The sequence below is a fragment of the Ooceraea biroi genome, chromosome 2, assembly GCF_003672135.1.
Source record: "Ooceraea biroi isolate clonal line C1 chromosome 2, Obir_v5.4, whole genome shotgun sequence".
Lineage (NCBI taxonomy): Eukaryota > Metazoa > Arthropoda > Insecta > Hymenoptera > Formicidae > Ooceraea > Ooceraea biroi.
The window spans coordinates 11,593,277-11,610,783 of record NC_039507.1 but is presented as its reverse complement, the minus strand read 5'-3'; the positions used below and the strand labels follow the sequence as shown (position 1 = coordinate 11,610,783).

Here is a 17,507-nt window from a genome sequence, read left to right as displayed (position 1 = left end):
GCATTACATTCGATGGAGGAGGTGAACAACCAAATAAGTTAATCGCTTTTTCGGATGCAGATTTTGCTACGTGTACTGACACACGTAAATCAATGAGTAGTGTCGTTTTATTACTAAATAAAGGACCTGTGATTTAGTCGGCACGCAAGCAAGGAGTTGTTGCAACTTCCACAACGGATGCCGAATATATTGCAGCTCACGATGCATCAAAAGAAATTGTGTGGGCTCGTGGTTTATTAGAAGAGATCGGCGTAATTCAGGAGTCGTCGACCACGTTAAATTGTGACAACGCAGCAGTCGTCAAACTAATCATCAATCCAGTGTTTCACCGACGCACAAAACATATTGATGTAAAATTTCATTATGTTCGACACGTTTACCAAGAAGAAAAGCTGAAGGTTCAACAAGTGGCAAGCAGAGACCAACTCGCAGACATCTTCACAAAACCTTTGACTCGAGAAAAGTTCCTGATCAATCGAGATGGACTTGGAATGGCATAAGGTTCTTCGCGAGTGGGAGTGTCAAGGATATCATAATTGCGCTCATGACCATACGCTGATATCTTAGCAACTTGACACAAACATATTTGTTTATTGATTAGCTTCACATCATTTTGTAATTTGTTCTCTTGAAACAGAATAAAGAAAACCGTTCCACTGTTAACTTGAACTCCGCGTCAAAGACAATGAAGTCATCGAGTCATTTTCGGATCTCGATCGAATTTCAGAAATAGGCATGCCATTTCGGTATGCCGGAAAGACTGTACTGCATGAACCAGAACAAATGCTGGTTCAAAAGCGCAATGTTTGGAGAGTACGCCGGATGCGGCAGAGCTTCCCATTCGAACTCCATTAAAGTTTGTTGGGTCGCGGCAGTAACATGTGACCGAGAATTCTTATAAAGAAATTCTCGGCCAATAGTGTCTTTTCATCTAACTAATAGGTCAAATAGTTCAATTATCGGCCGTAGCGTTCCGCTGTAATCATTTGATTCAGAAGCTTATAGATAGATTCCTTTCATATCTCACCAAATTTAGAAACCCGTGGCCGTTGATGTTGCATTGTAGTGTTAAAACATTGGATGAGATTAGCTATCCAATGTTTTTTGCGCTTGGAATTATAATATATCTACTTTTCATCTCCTGTAACAATTTTCCACTGAAAACTCTTTTTCTTTTGCTTAGCAATCAACGAAAGACAGACAGTCTGATCAGTTGTCAATCATACGCTCGGATAATATATATAGAACCATCTTCTTTCCTTCAGTATCTTTCCAATTGCTTTTAATTGATTGAAAATTGCTTGAGTCACTCCTAGCTGCTATGCAAACTGTTGTTGCGTTTGACTCAAATCTTCATTCGATAACACCTCTAATTCTTCATTGCATTTTTTTCGAGCTGTTTCGAGTGTAATGAAAAACAGAGGAGAACACATAGAATCAAGAATTTAAGAAAGACCGATCTAAGGGCGTCGAATGAGCTACATAAGACCAAGTGTATTTAATAATAAATAACTAGTATATTTAGTTTCACGTTGTACAATCACGCTCAGGATCGTCCGTCCTGGAACCCGTCACGAAGGAGAGTCCCGACCGGGCATTCTCTCGCTCGCAGCTCATCTCGGTGGATCATTCTAGGTGTTATTAGAATCGTACATCAAAACATGTTTGTCACCTTTCCAATCGATGTACGTTCGCACGATTCTTCGAGGCCTCCCACAATATGATCTCTAATACAATATCTGATTTACACAAATAATCTTTCAGTAGCTTATCGTTCACGTCGAAATCACAACTTTTAAATTTACGAAACCAATCGCGACATGTACTTTCGGCTATATTTATATTTTTGCCACAAGTAGTACAAATAATTTTTGTCAGCGGTTTTACGCTAATAAAATTAAAAAAAAGACGTACAGTGTGGGATGTGCACTTTTTCGCACAAAAACAAATTCCATTTTCGAACAAATTAAAGGATTATACTAACAGATATGAAGTGTCATATATATATATATATATATATATATATATATATATATAATATATAATATATTCTCGAAAACTTATTTCATTAAAATATGCATTTCTTACCACACGCAGAAAAATTTTCCTGAAAAATATTAAGATTAATAAATTGGAAAACTAATATATATCCCAGTAATGGCTGTAATATTATTATTATTATCGTAAAATTGCATATATTCTGGATATATTCATAATATGAAAAAAGAAGAAAGAGTATTCTTGTACATATCCAGTGAATTTATAGCATGAAATTAAAAGATACATTTAAATAAATTACTAACTGCTAAAATATATAACTATTTACTTTTTAGCATAAATACATTCCGTCGCATAATAAAAATATTTTATTATAAATATAAGAAATAATTTTATTACTAACATGATACACAGTACTCAACAAAATTTTTTGATACATTTTTCTATATTTTTTATTGTAATGTATATAATATAATTTTTATATTTGTCAAGGACTTTCCAAACAGTTTTGATCAAATAAAAGAATCATAGAGAATTAAAACATTTCTTGCACTTTGACAAACATCTTTTAAGCGCATACTTAAGGAAAGATTTTTCCTCATAAATTACGTAAATAAGAATTTACGTAAATTAAATGCGCGTGATTGATAGTCAACAGCAATCTGCAATTTTTCCATTAACAGTGCCCGCAGCATACCGTTTAAATGATTGAAAATACGTGTACATTTCGTGAACTCTTCATACACGAAAATGTGATGAATTTTTTTCTCATGCCGTTGACACTGTTGAGTCGTTTTAAGAGGGGAAAGGATATGAAGAATCACTGTGAGGTTATCTCCCCCTTGGTCATCCTCATCGCTTGCGCGTTTGACGTCGCGTACAAGTGGGAACGATCGGCCGGGGTTAGCTCGACGACAATCGCGATCGCGATCACAAGAAAGCTTCGAGGAAGTCGGTGAGTCTCCCTCTCCTACTCCATTGCCGCTGAATGCCACGATTTCGTGACGATCTTCCCCGCTCACGCGCCACGACTGCGGTTCGATTATTTCCGTTGGCACCGCCGCCAACGAAGATGCACGATTGGCTGGCCGCAGCCGATTACAGCCGACGAATTCCGTTCTCCCAGTCGTCGATTGTGCGCCGTCTCTTGCTCGGCGCTCAATTGAGGCTCGGCGGGAGCGGGGAGGTAGGTCGCGCGTCTGGCGGCAACCTTCCACTCGACACTTCCTACAGCGGTGAGGTTCAGTCGCTCGTCGACCTCGAAGCGTGGTGGTATTCAGCTTCTGACGAGTTTACTGTAATCGCCGCGCGCGTTCGCTGCTCGACAACACGAGTTGTTTAGCGACGAGGAAAGACGAATCGAATTCTTTCTCGCGAGGTAGATCCGATGTGAGAGCCATTTCATCCGCATCTCGTCCGAGTTGTTTTCGCGTCAGTGTTCTCACGTTCGATACTTAGTCGTCGTCTTTACTGTCGGTATCATCCCCCGCCGCCTCTCTCTCCCCGTTCTCGAGGGGAGAACGAAGCGATACGAGTGCATACAGGAGCTAGGAACCTATACGCTACGAGTGATACAAGTGCGCCACATCGAGTGCTGATGACCGAGAGGATTCTTCCGTACTTCTGTGATACGTAATACGGATGTGCGCACGCGCATTATCACGGCGGCACGTAATAATCGCGATACAATCCTCCCACTCACGTGTTTACGCGTGAGAGTTGCGGCTGAGAAAGAAATTCTGCACGAGAGAGAGATAGCCTTTCTTGGTCTTCCTCGCACGCGCGCGCGTGTGCGAATGCCGCTCATCAAGCCTGACTACACGCGCGTGCTGGACCCCCGTCTATACGTGCGTGCGTGCGTGTGCGTGTGCGTGTGCGTGTCGTCGTGATTATACCACGGAAACGCGACAATTCGTCGCCACCGATGAACGGTGAAAGAACGATTTGTGTCTGCTTGGAGGACGACGACAAGCACGATCAGTGATATTACGGCCAGCCTGCCGGCTCGCCTCCCTCTACGTCTCTTTATCAACGAGATACTGCTGGCAAGAAGCGGAAAAACGGCAGAACGGAGCAGAAACATAATCGAGGTAATTGTCCGATGCACAGTTTTTCTGCATATCACGCGTTCGCTTTTCAAGTCGACGAGCTATGTCGTCGCGACAGTGTTGCAGAGTACGATTGTACGTGTGCATTGTGTGTGTTGTGTACGCGTGCATATGTGTCATATATTCGTATCTATTTGTATTTATTCATACATGCCTTACGCTTTTTCCGATTCCTTGTTGTAAAGAAATCGCCGTTGTCGCGCCGTCCCTGTGAATGCGCTTCGCACAAGTTTCCACGAACTTTTGCAGTCGGTGCTTCAAAAAGTCAGTGCTGAATTTCATATGTTCTAAATACATATTTGAAAACATTTACGAAAACATTTATTTACAATTTATTTGCCTTCGCTTCATCACGTTTTCTACATGATGAATAATGCTGCACACACCTTCGGTTAATCTATAAATCTTACGTCATGTATTTTTAAAGAGGCTATAGTCCTGAATTTGAAATGAAAAATGAAATTCCTAATTGACTTAAAAATTTTTTGTTTTCGTCATTTCCTTTGATTCATGTGAGCTTCCTATAAATTTGCGACACTTGTATCTTTATTATTGTTTCAATATTGTTTATATGAGCACTAATGCCTCATACTGAAAGATGCATTAAATATAAAACTAGTTTTGCAATCATTCTCGTACAGATCATGTCAGGATAAAATAAGATGACATTTACGATAGTTATCAGATAGATCAGAATTATTGGTGATAATATCGTGTACAATTGAAAAAATTAATAAATTTGAGTTTCTCAATATCTTCATACTTTCGTGAATAATACATGTTATATAATCTCGAACGTAATTTCATAAACAATTTACCATCATATCTTCGACTTGACAATTTTTATATTTCGCATTTTCGCATTTTATTCTAATCTAACCGTTACTAATTTAAAACTAAAAAATTATCTCAGAACTTTATTTCATATTCGGTGCTAGTTTAGTAATGCCATGATTTATTCTTGTCATCGCGGTTTATCTTATGTTTTACCGATTATGGACGAATTAGTAGAATTCAACGAAGTCGGCCGGTATTCTCTCTCCTGGCTATGCAATCAAGATATTGGTAGCATGCTTGCGAGCTCTTGTTACGATCCGCGCGCGAGTACAAGAGGAGTTAATTCTGGCGCGACGTGGCGGCGCGACGCGTGAAACCCGGAAATCCGCTAAAAGCTCGGCCTCGCTTTAATCCGCTCGGCGATGTTAATAACCGGTCGTGCGGAATTCAATTAATGCGAGCCGCTGACGTCAACCGTTCGCCTCGCGACTCTGTTATGCGGAACATCGGGAAACAAATAGCGTGCCCGCCGGGATTGTCTTGGAACGTAGATCGCGAGTACATCGTGCAAATCGTGCGAAAGCTACGGATTTTATTTGTATTCGATGAGTGTCCGATTATTATTATCGCAAACTCTTATCGTGAGGAGTAAGCTCTCGCAGTTAATTCATGAATAGTTTATTGTATAAATTTATCAAATCAGAACATCAATATAACAATACTGTTAATAATAATAATAATAATAATAATAATAATAATAATAATGTAATTGTATATATGTAATTACAGTATTATAAATAAAATGATTCTTACTGAATTTTCATCTTTCCCAATAAGTTCCAAAATACTATACTACTTAACACTTATTAGTAATATTGGTACAGTTTTAATTTTAAGATGGCATTTATGTACATATTATATCTCACATTATTAAATGTAACTTTGTATAGAGTATAATTAGGTATAACACATGTATGATACATGGTTTGACATTGAAATATTCAGATTACTTTTAAAATATATATTGTACAACACTCATGAAGTGAGAAGCTCCTTCTTATTAAAACAGCCTTCGTGAAATAATTTACATAAACTGCACGTATTCGTAAATGCATATCAACAATGCATATGACAAGTTTTAAAAAAGCTGTATAAAATTAAACGAGGTTGTCTTGTATCATCACACAAACATCGTCCAATATAATTAGATTTAGCAAAATGTTCTCTTTGAGGGCAATTCTTTGCACAATTTTTACAAGATTATACACAATGTTTGCTTGCAATCTCGTGGAAGTTAAAATACTTGGAATGCATGATACAATATGTATATAGGAAACTATGGAAGTGACAAATCAACAATTCTAATAAATCTCGCGGAGGTGATAATATATCCGAACGGTATTATATTGCTAAAGAATTATTTCATCTTAAGTACATCTTTGAACGCTATCTCTGAAACCAGTCAAAAAACCAAATATACCAACATGCATCGCGTCACTTGGCGCATCAGATTGATGCAAGATCTACAAACCTGCTGTGTGTCCACTAAGCCGTGTACGGAAACGTTTATATAAACGAGCTTGGTAGGAACCGCTCGTATTTCTTAATCGTTATTGAGGAAGTTGCGTGTTATCATTTATATAACGCAAAAGCGAGCAAGCTTGGAAGAGCTCGCGCGCGTATAATATCCAACCTACCTGCGGCTTTCGTAAGAGTTCCCGTCAGTTGTGTACTAATACAGTCATCAGACGTAACTCTCTCTCTCTCTCCCTCCCCCCTCTTTTCTCCTTTCCATCTCTCTCCTCTCCTCCTCTCTTCTTCTCCTCTCTCCCCTTTCCGCTCCCCTCGTTCCCTGCCCCTCTTTCTCTTACACTTAAATTCTCCTTTCTATCCCCTACTTCGCTTCCATAATCACCTTTTTTCTTCTCTTTCTCTCCCTCCTTATTCACTTCTGTTATCTATCACTATTGCCTCTTTTCTTCAAATTTTCTGTACCTTCTGTTTTCTTTCTCAAACTTGCAAAACGGTTACTTCGTATTTATATTGTATATTAAAGACTGAAATCATATATTCCTTTGGATTTATTTGGTGTTATATCTAAGTTCAGTCTTGTAAATTTATTTTCCGATTGCTACAAATGAGCGAAGAAACTTTTTTATATTTGACGAATAACGATCCTTGGGAAACGATTTTCTTAGCGAGTCTCATAGTGCCATTGCACTACTTACGTACGAAAACTTGTACGAAAATTTTACAAGATTTAATCTCTCATCATTTACATGTTACAGAATAAGATACACATATTAATAAATCCGAAAATGAAACTGATGTGTCGCAATGCCGTTTTCCTGTTGCGCATATCTTTTAAGAGAAATACAAAGTGCTATCCAAAAATTCCTTATTAAATTTATCACTAAATAAAAGTACACATTAATAGTGTGAGAGCGCATATATCGATTCTAGTGCTTTTGTCACAAATGGAATAGGTATGTCCTGGAAGTTCTTTTTAGTATTGAGCGATTCAGCTGTAATCTCGATGACGTCAAGTCTTCGTCCTTTCAACTTGATTTTTATATTGGGGAAGCGAAAGAAGTGTCATAAAACTGAATCTAGCAAGTACGGAGAATAAGGGACAATCACCATTCCGTTTTCTGAAGGAAACATCCCAAGAAATGGCGCATGAAGAACTGGGTCTCTCATCATGACAATGCACGACTACACACCGCTTTAATCGTGCAGTGGTTTTTGGCGAAAAATAACATGGCGGTTGTCTCTCATCCTTCATCTTCGTCAGATATAGCTCCGATTTCTTTCTCTCCCCCAAGATGAAAATCAAGTTGAAAGGACGAAGACTTGACACCGTCGAGAACCCAAGCTGAATCGGTCAACATACTCACCAAAAGGAATTTCCAGGACGTATTCCATTTGTGACAAAAGCGCTGAGATGTGTGAGTTTCCTATAAGGAGACTTTAAAGGGGACGGTGATGAATAAAATCCAAGTATGGCGTATTTAGCGAAGAATTTCGGGAACTTTTTAAGACACCTTATATTAGCCAATCTTTTTATATCTTTTTATATCTTGCATGTATACAATCTTAATTATTTATTTTTATTTATGTTAGTTACATATTTGAGACATATAAAATTTTAAGAACATTTATTTGAAGCGAATTTAATTTAAAATTAAAAATTATTATTTTAAAATAATATAATTATGTAGATGAGTGCGCGCGTGTACAGAATTCTGATGTAAGATAATACAATTATATCTATAGAATAAGAGCACTATTTATATCTGTATTTTTGTATTATTATCTGGACAAAAATTATAGTAAGACTAGATCTAATGCGAAAACTCGTTCGAGAAAAATTGTAGATTTCTTCAGATTTATACAAGCTGAATGAGAATAACACACAATTGTGCCTGAGTTCCTCGTCGCGCCAAGCGCGAACCGAGGTTGCTTTCCTCTTTTGTTCGGTCAATACGACGCGGATCGATTTCTGATTAACGCGGATCTTCCATGCGGATAACTTCCTCGTTGCGAAACCGCAAACGCGCGGTAGACAACCACAGTAGCGCGCTGACGCAATGCGGCAACGCGTGCAATTATACCGCCTATGCGAGAAGAATCCGCGGTGAAGATGTTTACTAAGTTCCGTCGAGCAGATAGCGAGAAGACAAAGCGGAGACTAGTTAGCGGTGCTCATGTGCGTAAGTTAAGATCTATTCTTCCTGAATCTCACATTAACATAATTTTTTCAATAAAAATATCTAATATAGCTTCAAAATATATCATTTATTATAAAGAAATTAGATTAAGACAAAAAATATATATACATAATTTATTTATATAAATAAATAAATCTCTTTAATTGTTTTCTCTATTTCCCATCTAACAGTTTCCAAATAAAAATAAAAACTATAATATAATCATTATTAGTCACAAAAATAGTAGTTATTAAACATTAGTAATAATCTAATTGACAATAATTTTAAATTGCGCTATACTAACCAAGTGTCAGATGGTCGGACAATATTTTTTGTGTATTAGATGCAATGATTATTAGGAATCTATTTTTCAACTACGCGCCAACAATTTCGTTAGACTTAAAAACGCAGCCATTTCCATATTCCATATAAACCTATTAATAAGTAGGAATCATTAATTAAATATTGTCCAACCATCTGACACTTGGCCAGTATAGCGCAATTTAAAATTATTGTCAATTAAATTTGAAGTTTCTGGCAATTCAAAAAAGATATGTGTTATAGATACACACCGTACGCTAGTGAGGTGTTTGTTTCGGTTTGAGAAGATATCACCGTATGCCCCAAGTGGTCGAATTGGAAAGACGCTCGCACGGAATGAGAGAGGTTCCAGGTTCGATTCCTGGCGTGGGGTGGTATTTTTTCACAACGAAATATTATTAATTAATGATTCCTACTTATTAATAGGTTTATATGGAATATGGAAATGGCTGCGTTTTTAAGTCTGACGAAATTATTGGCGCGTAGTTGAAAAATGGATTCCTAATAATCATTGCATCTAATGCACAAAAAATATTGTCCGACCATCTGATACTTGGCCAGTATAGCGCAATTTAAAGTTATTGTCAATTAAATTTGAAGTTTCTGGCAATTCAAAAAAGATATGTGTTATTAGTAATAATCGTTAATAAGAAGAATCAAATATTGTACTGCTAAACTGTGTTAATATACGCATAACAGAAAAAAATATTTCGTAATAAATAATAGTAAATAATAAACGGTTTTCTTTAATCAAAATCCTTTTGTAGTAGCTAAGATATTTATGTTAACTTTGTCAATATTTTAACGTTATTAATTTCGTAGTATAATTTTAATAATTCTGTAAGTTACTTTTTCATAACACATCTAAAGTTTCACATCTAGATACTAAATTATATTGAAATACATTTCACGTGCATTAGAATACAATAGATATCGCCAAGTTCTCAATTTCATGTGAAAAAATTGCGTATTTGTATAAATTCAACATGAATTGTAGCATAATTTTGCGTAAAAGTTCGGTTACCGACGATTCAATGATACGCGCGATGGTTTTGTCCTCCGTACACAGATATCCAGCGGCTGACCAATCGGTCACCGACTGTTTCCGATGACGACGCCACTGTCAGCTGAACTGTGATACGTACATAGGTTATCTGTATGCACAGGTTATGTTAAAAAGAATGAAACGAGTGAGTGAGAACGGCTCGTTACTTCATGTGGCTCCACCGTTTTCTTAACATTTACACATATGACACAGTAGTGTTTTTTGGATAATCGAACTGAGTAAACTTAGTATAGATTATTCGTAGAAATCCTTATGTTCCTTTCTAACTTTTTTATCATAATGATAAAATTAATTAATCCAAATTTAAATATAAAATATAAATTAAAAAATAAAATATAAATTGTGAGATGAAAAAAAGACAAAAAAAACACAAATATATAAAATTGTATCCCCTTCTTCCGAGAAAACAAAGAACAGAGCAGTTACATCATGATTAGTAAATGATATTTCATGAAAAGTGGAATATGTGTCTTGGATCAAACGGTATAATATAATAATTATAATAATTATATATATAAGCTCTTTGTAAATATAAATTTTATATAACTGCGTGTGCGCGCGCGCGTGTGTGCATATACACATACATATATATAATTTATTTTATTAAAATTATACTTGAAAGTGATTATTTTTGCTATCTGTTTCAAACATTAAATATTGATTTGGTTCAAAAATTAAAAACAAAATGAAAAAAACAGAAATGTTATTAAAATTTATTCAGTTTTTTTCATAACAATACTGCATTATTATTATATGAAAAAAACTGAATAAAGCCCGATATAATTAGCAACTAGTCTTGCAAAGTGTTTAAATGAAAGTAAATAACATATGAAACTATATTTAGCAGTATCCAGTTTTTATCATGTTTAACTTTCGCAATTATATAATTCATAAATGATTACAAACATGATTATGAATAAGTTACAAACAAAATGTGTATATAATTCGAAAACTTGTAAGGATCCTTTTGCAAATAAATAAAATGGCGAGTATTATATCTCGAGTTTATAAACTTAAATAGTTGATTTTATGTATTAAGATTATATAATAAGATTGCACAATAATTTTATATTATTTTATAATATGCATATCTTCATAATTTTTATGCATTTTAATTTTAGTGCTCCAATATTTTAAAGATACGAAAATAGTAAACACGATACAGAGTCCATATGATTCTACAGTATATAACTTATCACTTAAACTTTGTTTAATTATTTTAAATTGTTTTAAGGCATCACACTAGACAAGAATAGACTTTTATGATACTTCTATGTTAATACATTCATATCATCATGACGATCATCAGTAACAAACAAGTAATAAATTACATTGGGTCAGTCAAAAAGTTCGGTTTGATTTTTGCATCAAATTTTATTTTTACTTTATTTAGTAGAAACAAATTATCCATCAACTAAGTAATCACTATCATTGTCTTTGATTAAACATTATTGTCTATGATGCGAACATTATCAACATTGTTGTCTATATTATATGTAACTTGATTTGAAAAATTGAAAATTGAATCGAACGTTTTGATTGACATTATGCAACTTCTATGCAATATGTTAAAACACGTGACTTGTATATACTATATACTAATATACTAATATATACTTGATTCAAACTTTATATTACTTTAAGAATTAGTATAAAGATTTGAGTTTGAAGTTTGCTAAACCATGTTACACGGATTTTTCAAGCCAATAATATTTATATTAATATTAAAAATACTGTTTAATAATAACAAAAAAGCATAATAAACAAAGTATATTTGTAAACAACATAGTAATTTTATTTATAAAAATTAAATTGAAAAGGATTGAAAAGGATGTGTGGGTATGTTACGATGAATCTTAATAATCCATTTAGCGTGAACAGAAAATCAACTAAGTCATGCATGGAGATTAATGTGTTAATGTGACTTTTGTTCAGATAAATTACAAAAGTATCCATAATATTGTTACCATCAGATATAAATGCGCGTATTGTGTGATGGCCGTAACAGAGCTGCCATCTCTTGGTATTGAGAGGTGAAAGAGAGAAAGAGCTTGCGAATAGCAACATGAACGATCAAACCAAAAGCTGACCCACCACATTCCAGAATCATAATTTTTCATTGATAATTCATTAGCTTTATGATGAATACACATGACAAATACATATTTCTTTTCCTGTATATGTATTTTTTTAATTCTTTTATTATATTATATATACTTCCTCATTTCATATCAAAAAAATTACGTTTATATTTGATTTTACAGATAAATATACCCCTATGTATGAAAATGTCGAAAAAAAGACTAAAGTTGACTATTATAGCTTTATTAAAAATATTTAATATTTCAAATTTTTAATAGTTATTAATATTTAATAATTATTCTTATTATTTGTGAATTCTATTCAACTTATAGTATTAATTATAATTATGGCATATAATATTGTTACGTCTGGGTGGATTCCGCTCGACGCACACACTCGCACTCGTTCGCACACACTCGCGGAGACACTCGCGCACGAAAGGAAACAGCTTTTGTAAAAGATGCGACCAAACTTTATTTACTATAAGAGCGGGATACAACACGTCCGACTTGTATAACATCACGTCCAATTCTATCTCTCTTGTCACTATTTATTATCTTCCCTGGCGACCCGTCGCCAAGAGGCTCACGTCTTCGCCGATGTTCGATCCGACGATGCTCAGCTGATCGGCAGCTGACCGGCTCGCGTTATACCGGGTGGCTAACTCGGATATAACAATATTATTAAAAAAATATTTTATTTTTATTGTTAAAGTAATTTTTTGTGATTTTCTATCAAAAATCCATCTTGTATGAATTGTGCGTGCGTGCGTGCGTGTGTGTGTGTGGCGTGTTTGCGCGCGCGCAAATCATCACTAGAAAAAATGTATTCGTAAATATTAAGTAAAGATATAAAGATGTAAGTATAGAAACATTTTCTGAGCAATGATAAAAAAGAAAAAGAAAAAACCTTTTTCTGCATTTTAAATAAGTTATATATTGCAATATGCAGAAAATATAATTCTAATGTATACAATTATTTATGTATATAAATTATGTACAAAACTTACCTTTTCAAAAAAAGGTATAAAAAAGATCATGAGTTTCACTTGGCGCGAGACATTACTGTGTCTCTTGATTCATTGATCGAGAATTATTTTTCTATATGGTACCATTGGGTGTTATGTTATATCAAGTTTTTTAATAGAAATTTTAACAAGAAATTAACAGGTAACATATACATTGCTAGATGCAAGGATGCTAGAAGTGTGGATGTACCATTGTCGCCATTATTTGAGCATTCGCCAATTATCAAAAGTACATAAGGTCGTGACATGCGATACGTTGATTGATTTACGATTAATAACTAAACTCAATAAAGTTAGCGATATAACTTTGCTCATTTCATCATTGCTCATTTTTCATCAAAGCTGAAAAACAAGTATATGATTCGTGGGTGCTATAAAATCTGATCAGTTGACATAGGTAAACAGAATGGCATTTGTCCAGCGAGCAGTTGTTCGAATACGCAAAAAAAATAAATAGTAAATAAATAATCAACTTTGGCTTATGCGATGGGAAAAATCGTAAGGCAAGGTTAATGTTTTTAATTCTTTGTTACAATTATGTTTATAGTTTTTAATATAATTAGTAATAGTTTTTGTTTATAATTTTATACAAATGATTGTAATTTTGTTGGTATTATTTATAAAGAACAAAGAAGAAATAGGAAAAAATAAAAATTTAATAGAAAATTACATTTAAAGATCACATAGTCTGTGTTTCGTAAACTGTTTTTATTCATAAATTAAACATTTATGTTAATTCTTACATATATTTTTTATTTAAACATTTATGGCGATTATTTTCATGAAAAAAATGATTTTTTTCACTATGATTATGCAAATAGACGTATAGGAATGTAGACTGTCTAGGTGAATAATACGTATATACGAGACAGACGTGAACGTTAAAGAAAACGTACAATTTCCAAGGAGAATGTCAGTTAGAGAAAGAGAGAGGAGGAAAGGAAGAGAGAGAGAGAGAGAGACGGAAACAGATAACTCGTGACCAAGACATAAGAGGGGAAGGACAGTCTTTTGAACGTAGTTCCGTCCACCAGCAGTTCCGCTTGCAGGAAGACCTGTCACCCGGAAGCGCGCAAGAGAAACGCACACAAAGACCACTTACAACTACGGTGTCGCATCGACAGAACATTAGCATTTAAAGCTTACAAATTACCGAGATTATTCGAAATACGGTCGCGTTTGCTACAAGAAATCTATCAACAGTCGAACACACGAACACTTTCTTCAAACTGTAAAATATCCAAAAAATGTCAATTTCTGATTAGTATATCACGGCACATTAACGCGTTCATAATTCTCTTCTCCCTTTTCCAAGGAAAATTCAGCTAATTTTCTGTTCGCGTCGAATGGATTATTAAGATTAATATGATCGTATATATATTATTATTTATAAAATTTAATAAATAAAGATCTTAAGCCATTTACAAATGCATTTTATCCATTATGCTTTTTCTATTATTATTAAACATTTTGCAAAGATATAAGTTATATGTATAATTACATGTTATATTATTATTCATGTGTCTTAACCCGATTAGCATGCTGATTGCCGATGACCATTATGGTGTAAACGAAAAACTTAGTATTAGTCATCATTGTGATTATTATATATCGTAATTATATTAATAGTTTCTTAATTATTCAATCTTTCTTTTCGGCTATTAGTATATTTGGTAATTATTTAGTTTAACGGAGCAACCTCGGATGACCTTGACTTTGACATATATTATAGAGGTCACCCTCCTGAGTGACCTTCAAAAGATTTTAGCCGTCGCTCATTGTTTATTAAAAAGTTATTAACAAAAGAAGTTTAATGATTTTGCACGAATTTTCAACTGTCCACGCGAAGCAAGGACTTGAGTTTAACATATATTACAAAAGTCACCTTCCCGAATAACCCGCACTAGGTTTCACCCGTCACTCGTTTGTTAAAAAGTTATTAACAAAAAAGTTTAATGAATAGAGCATAATTTTACGATATCATATACGTTTACGAAAGAGTATATTTGATGGAATTTTACCTTTAAATCAGAAATAAGTTTGGGTTAGGTTATATTTTCCGAAACTGGAGCCCCGGACACATACGTTCGTTTTCAGCCCGCTTCGCGGGAGGGCGGGGGGGGGGAGGGGCGTTGCTCCTCCCCCCGCCGGAGCCGGTGTTACAGATTTCACCGTACAGATTTTGATCACCTGGTACACGGCACGGATTCTGGCAGGGGGGAGGGGCGAAGCCCCTTCCCCCCGCCCTCCCGCGAAGCGGGCTGAAAAACGAGAGTATATGTGTCCGGGGCTCCAGTTTCGGAAAATATAACCTAACCTAACCTAATCTAACCAGGTTAGATTAAGTTAGGTTAGGTTAAATCACTTTCCTTCCTTCGTTCATATTCGTCGTTTATGTCTTTCAATATTCAAAATAACTACTATATTTTCGAAACTTCTTTTGTTAATAACTTTTTAATAAACAATGAGCGACGGCTAAAACCTTTTGAAGGTCACTCAGGAGGGTGACCGTGACAACATATGTCAAGGTCAAAGTCATTCGAGGTTGCTCCGTTAATCTAAATAATTACCGTATATTTAGGTTTACCTTATTTATTTGCCTCTAAAAACCGCAGGCAAATGTTTCGCTCAAAAACCATCAACGTCAAAGAATTCGATAAATATTAAAATTCCAAATAAGCTTAAAGCACCAATTAATAAAATTGTGAAGAAAGATCACCAAAAGATTCAAAGACATAAAGCTTTTACTTTCATTTCGTACAACGTCGAGAGAAAACGTTCGATATAGTATCGATAGAAGATAGATAAAGGAAAATGAGAGGCTACGAAGGGCTAATGTTTATGAAATGGAAAAGTAAGGCGGAAGTCGTACAGAAAGAAAAGGGACTTTCTAATGTAATTTCATTGAACTCGCTGGAAGAATCCGGAAGTCAGGCAGGAAGCGCTACCATAAGTTACCGAGGATACGGTTAAGAAAAAGGGAGGAAAGAACATAAAAAAGGGGTATGGAAATTTCTTCAATACTCTTAGGGTAGATAGGGTAAATACTGTCTAGACAAAATTTATATGTGATTGATTTGAACACAAGACATTCTTCAATTTTCATTATAGGCCTCATCTTACAATTATATTCCTTCGGTTATGTAATGAAATCGAGTTAAACCGACGATTTATATCAATACTCCTGGTTGCCCGATTGATGAAAGTAGTGATATTATTAACTTTTTTCATAATATCGCTACTTTCATCAACATGTATGAAAGTTGAAAGTAGAACGAATTACGTGGAGTTTGATAAAAATCGAGCATTTATCGCATAATCATTGCATCGTTGATTTATCTTGTAACACTTTTAATCCTTTCAGAGTGGTTTACGAATAAAATGTCATAAAAGTAATATAGGTAATTCATTTTTAATACTTTACGGTCCGAATTATTTTGTTTTTCTTCCAATTGGGTCGTGTAAATTCAGCTATTTAAATATTATGTAATACTAGGGAAACGCCTGTTTACGCCAGGCGTTATCATTGTTGAAATTAAAGATTTCAAGAATTTTCCCATTACCTGGGGGTGAACCCCTATCACCATGCGAAATTTGGTGTTTCTAGTATGTCGGGAAGTACCCGATTAATTCAACGACAGACAGAATAGGAATTTTATATGTATAGATAGTTATCGTTCGATACTATTTCAACATTTAACGAATACAACTAACTAATCTCAACAAAGTACTTATCGCAACGAAATTTTATATCAAGTCCTCGATATAAAATGGATTAGAACGAAATGCTATGTTAAGATTATACTCGATATAGAATCGCAAAGGATTAACAGAAACAAATTACGTGTAAGAACACATTACAACAATATTAAATGTTACGAATGATAAACTAAACAAGCACAATTGATATTGACCAAACAATGCTAATGAATATAAATGTAACTAATTGAATCACAGAAAGGGGAAGAGCGGATTTCCAATATTTTATTTATAGTTGTATTACTTTTTTATTAATATTATTTAGTTGAATAGAACCTGTTAGTAGAATCCATTAAATAAAGCAATTGTTGGAGTGTATATTTCTATCATTTATTTTATATATATTAAAATATTCGCGAAAGTTTCGATTCTGTTTTGGGTTCTCCACAACAGATAGCAAATCCTGACTGTTATTAATATTGACCAAAAACTTTGATCAACTATTGGTCAGAATAAAATTTTTTAAATTTGTAAATATGCAGAATAAAATTTGATTAATTTATAAAATCTATTTTTTTATAATTTTTTCTTATTATAATTCTTATAATTATTTATTTTTATAATGTATCAGATTCTTCGACCTTAGATTGGTTAATCCTGTTTCTAAAATGAGCTTACCAGAAAAAGAAGAAACATACGTTGTAATGGTATTGCGTCTT

The 17,507-nt window shown here is 34.4% G+C and overlaps 1 protein-coding gene across 1 annotated transcript in view; it reads left to right on the top strand.

The window, feature by feature from the left end:
- Window positions 1-3,191: 3,191 nt before the first annotated feature.
- The window catches only part of LOC105282753 (ets DNA-binding protein pokkuri), a 58,934-nt gene continuing 44,618 nt past the window's right edge, over window positions 3,192-17,507 (top strand). Inside the window, exon 1 of the mRNA XM_011344977.3 lies at window positions 3,192-4,088. The gene's annotated coding sequence lies outside the window, so the exon portion shown is untranslated. The remainder of the gene's footprint in view (window positions 4,089-17,507) is intronic.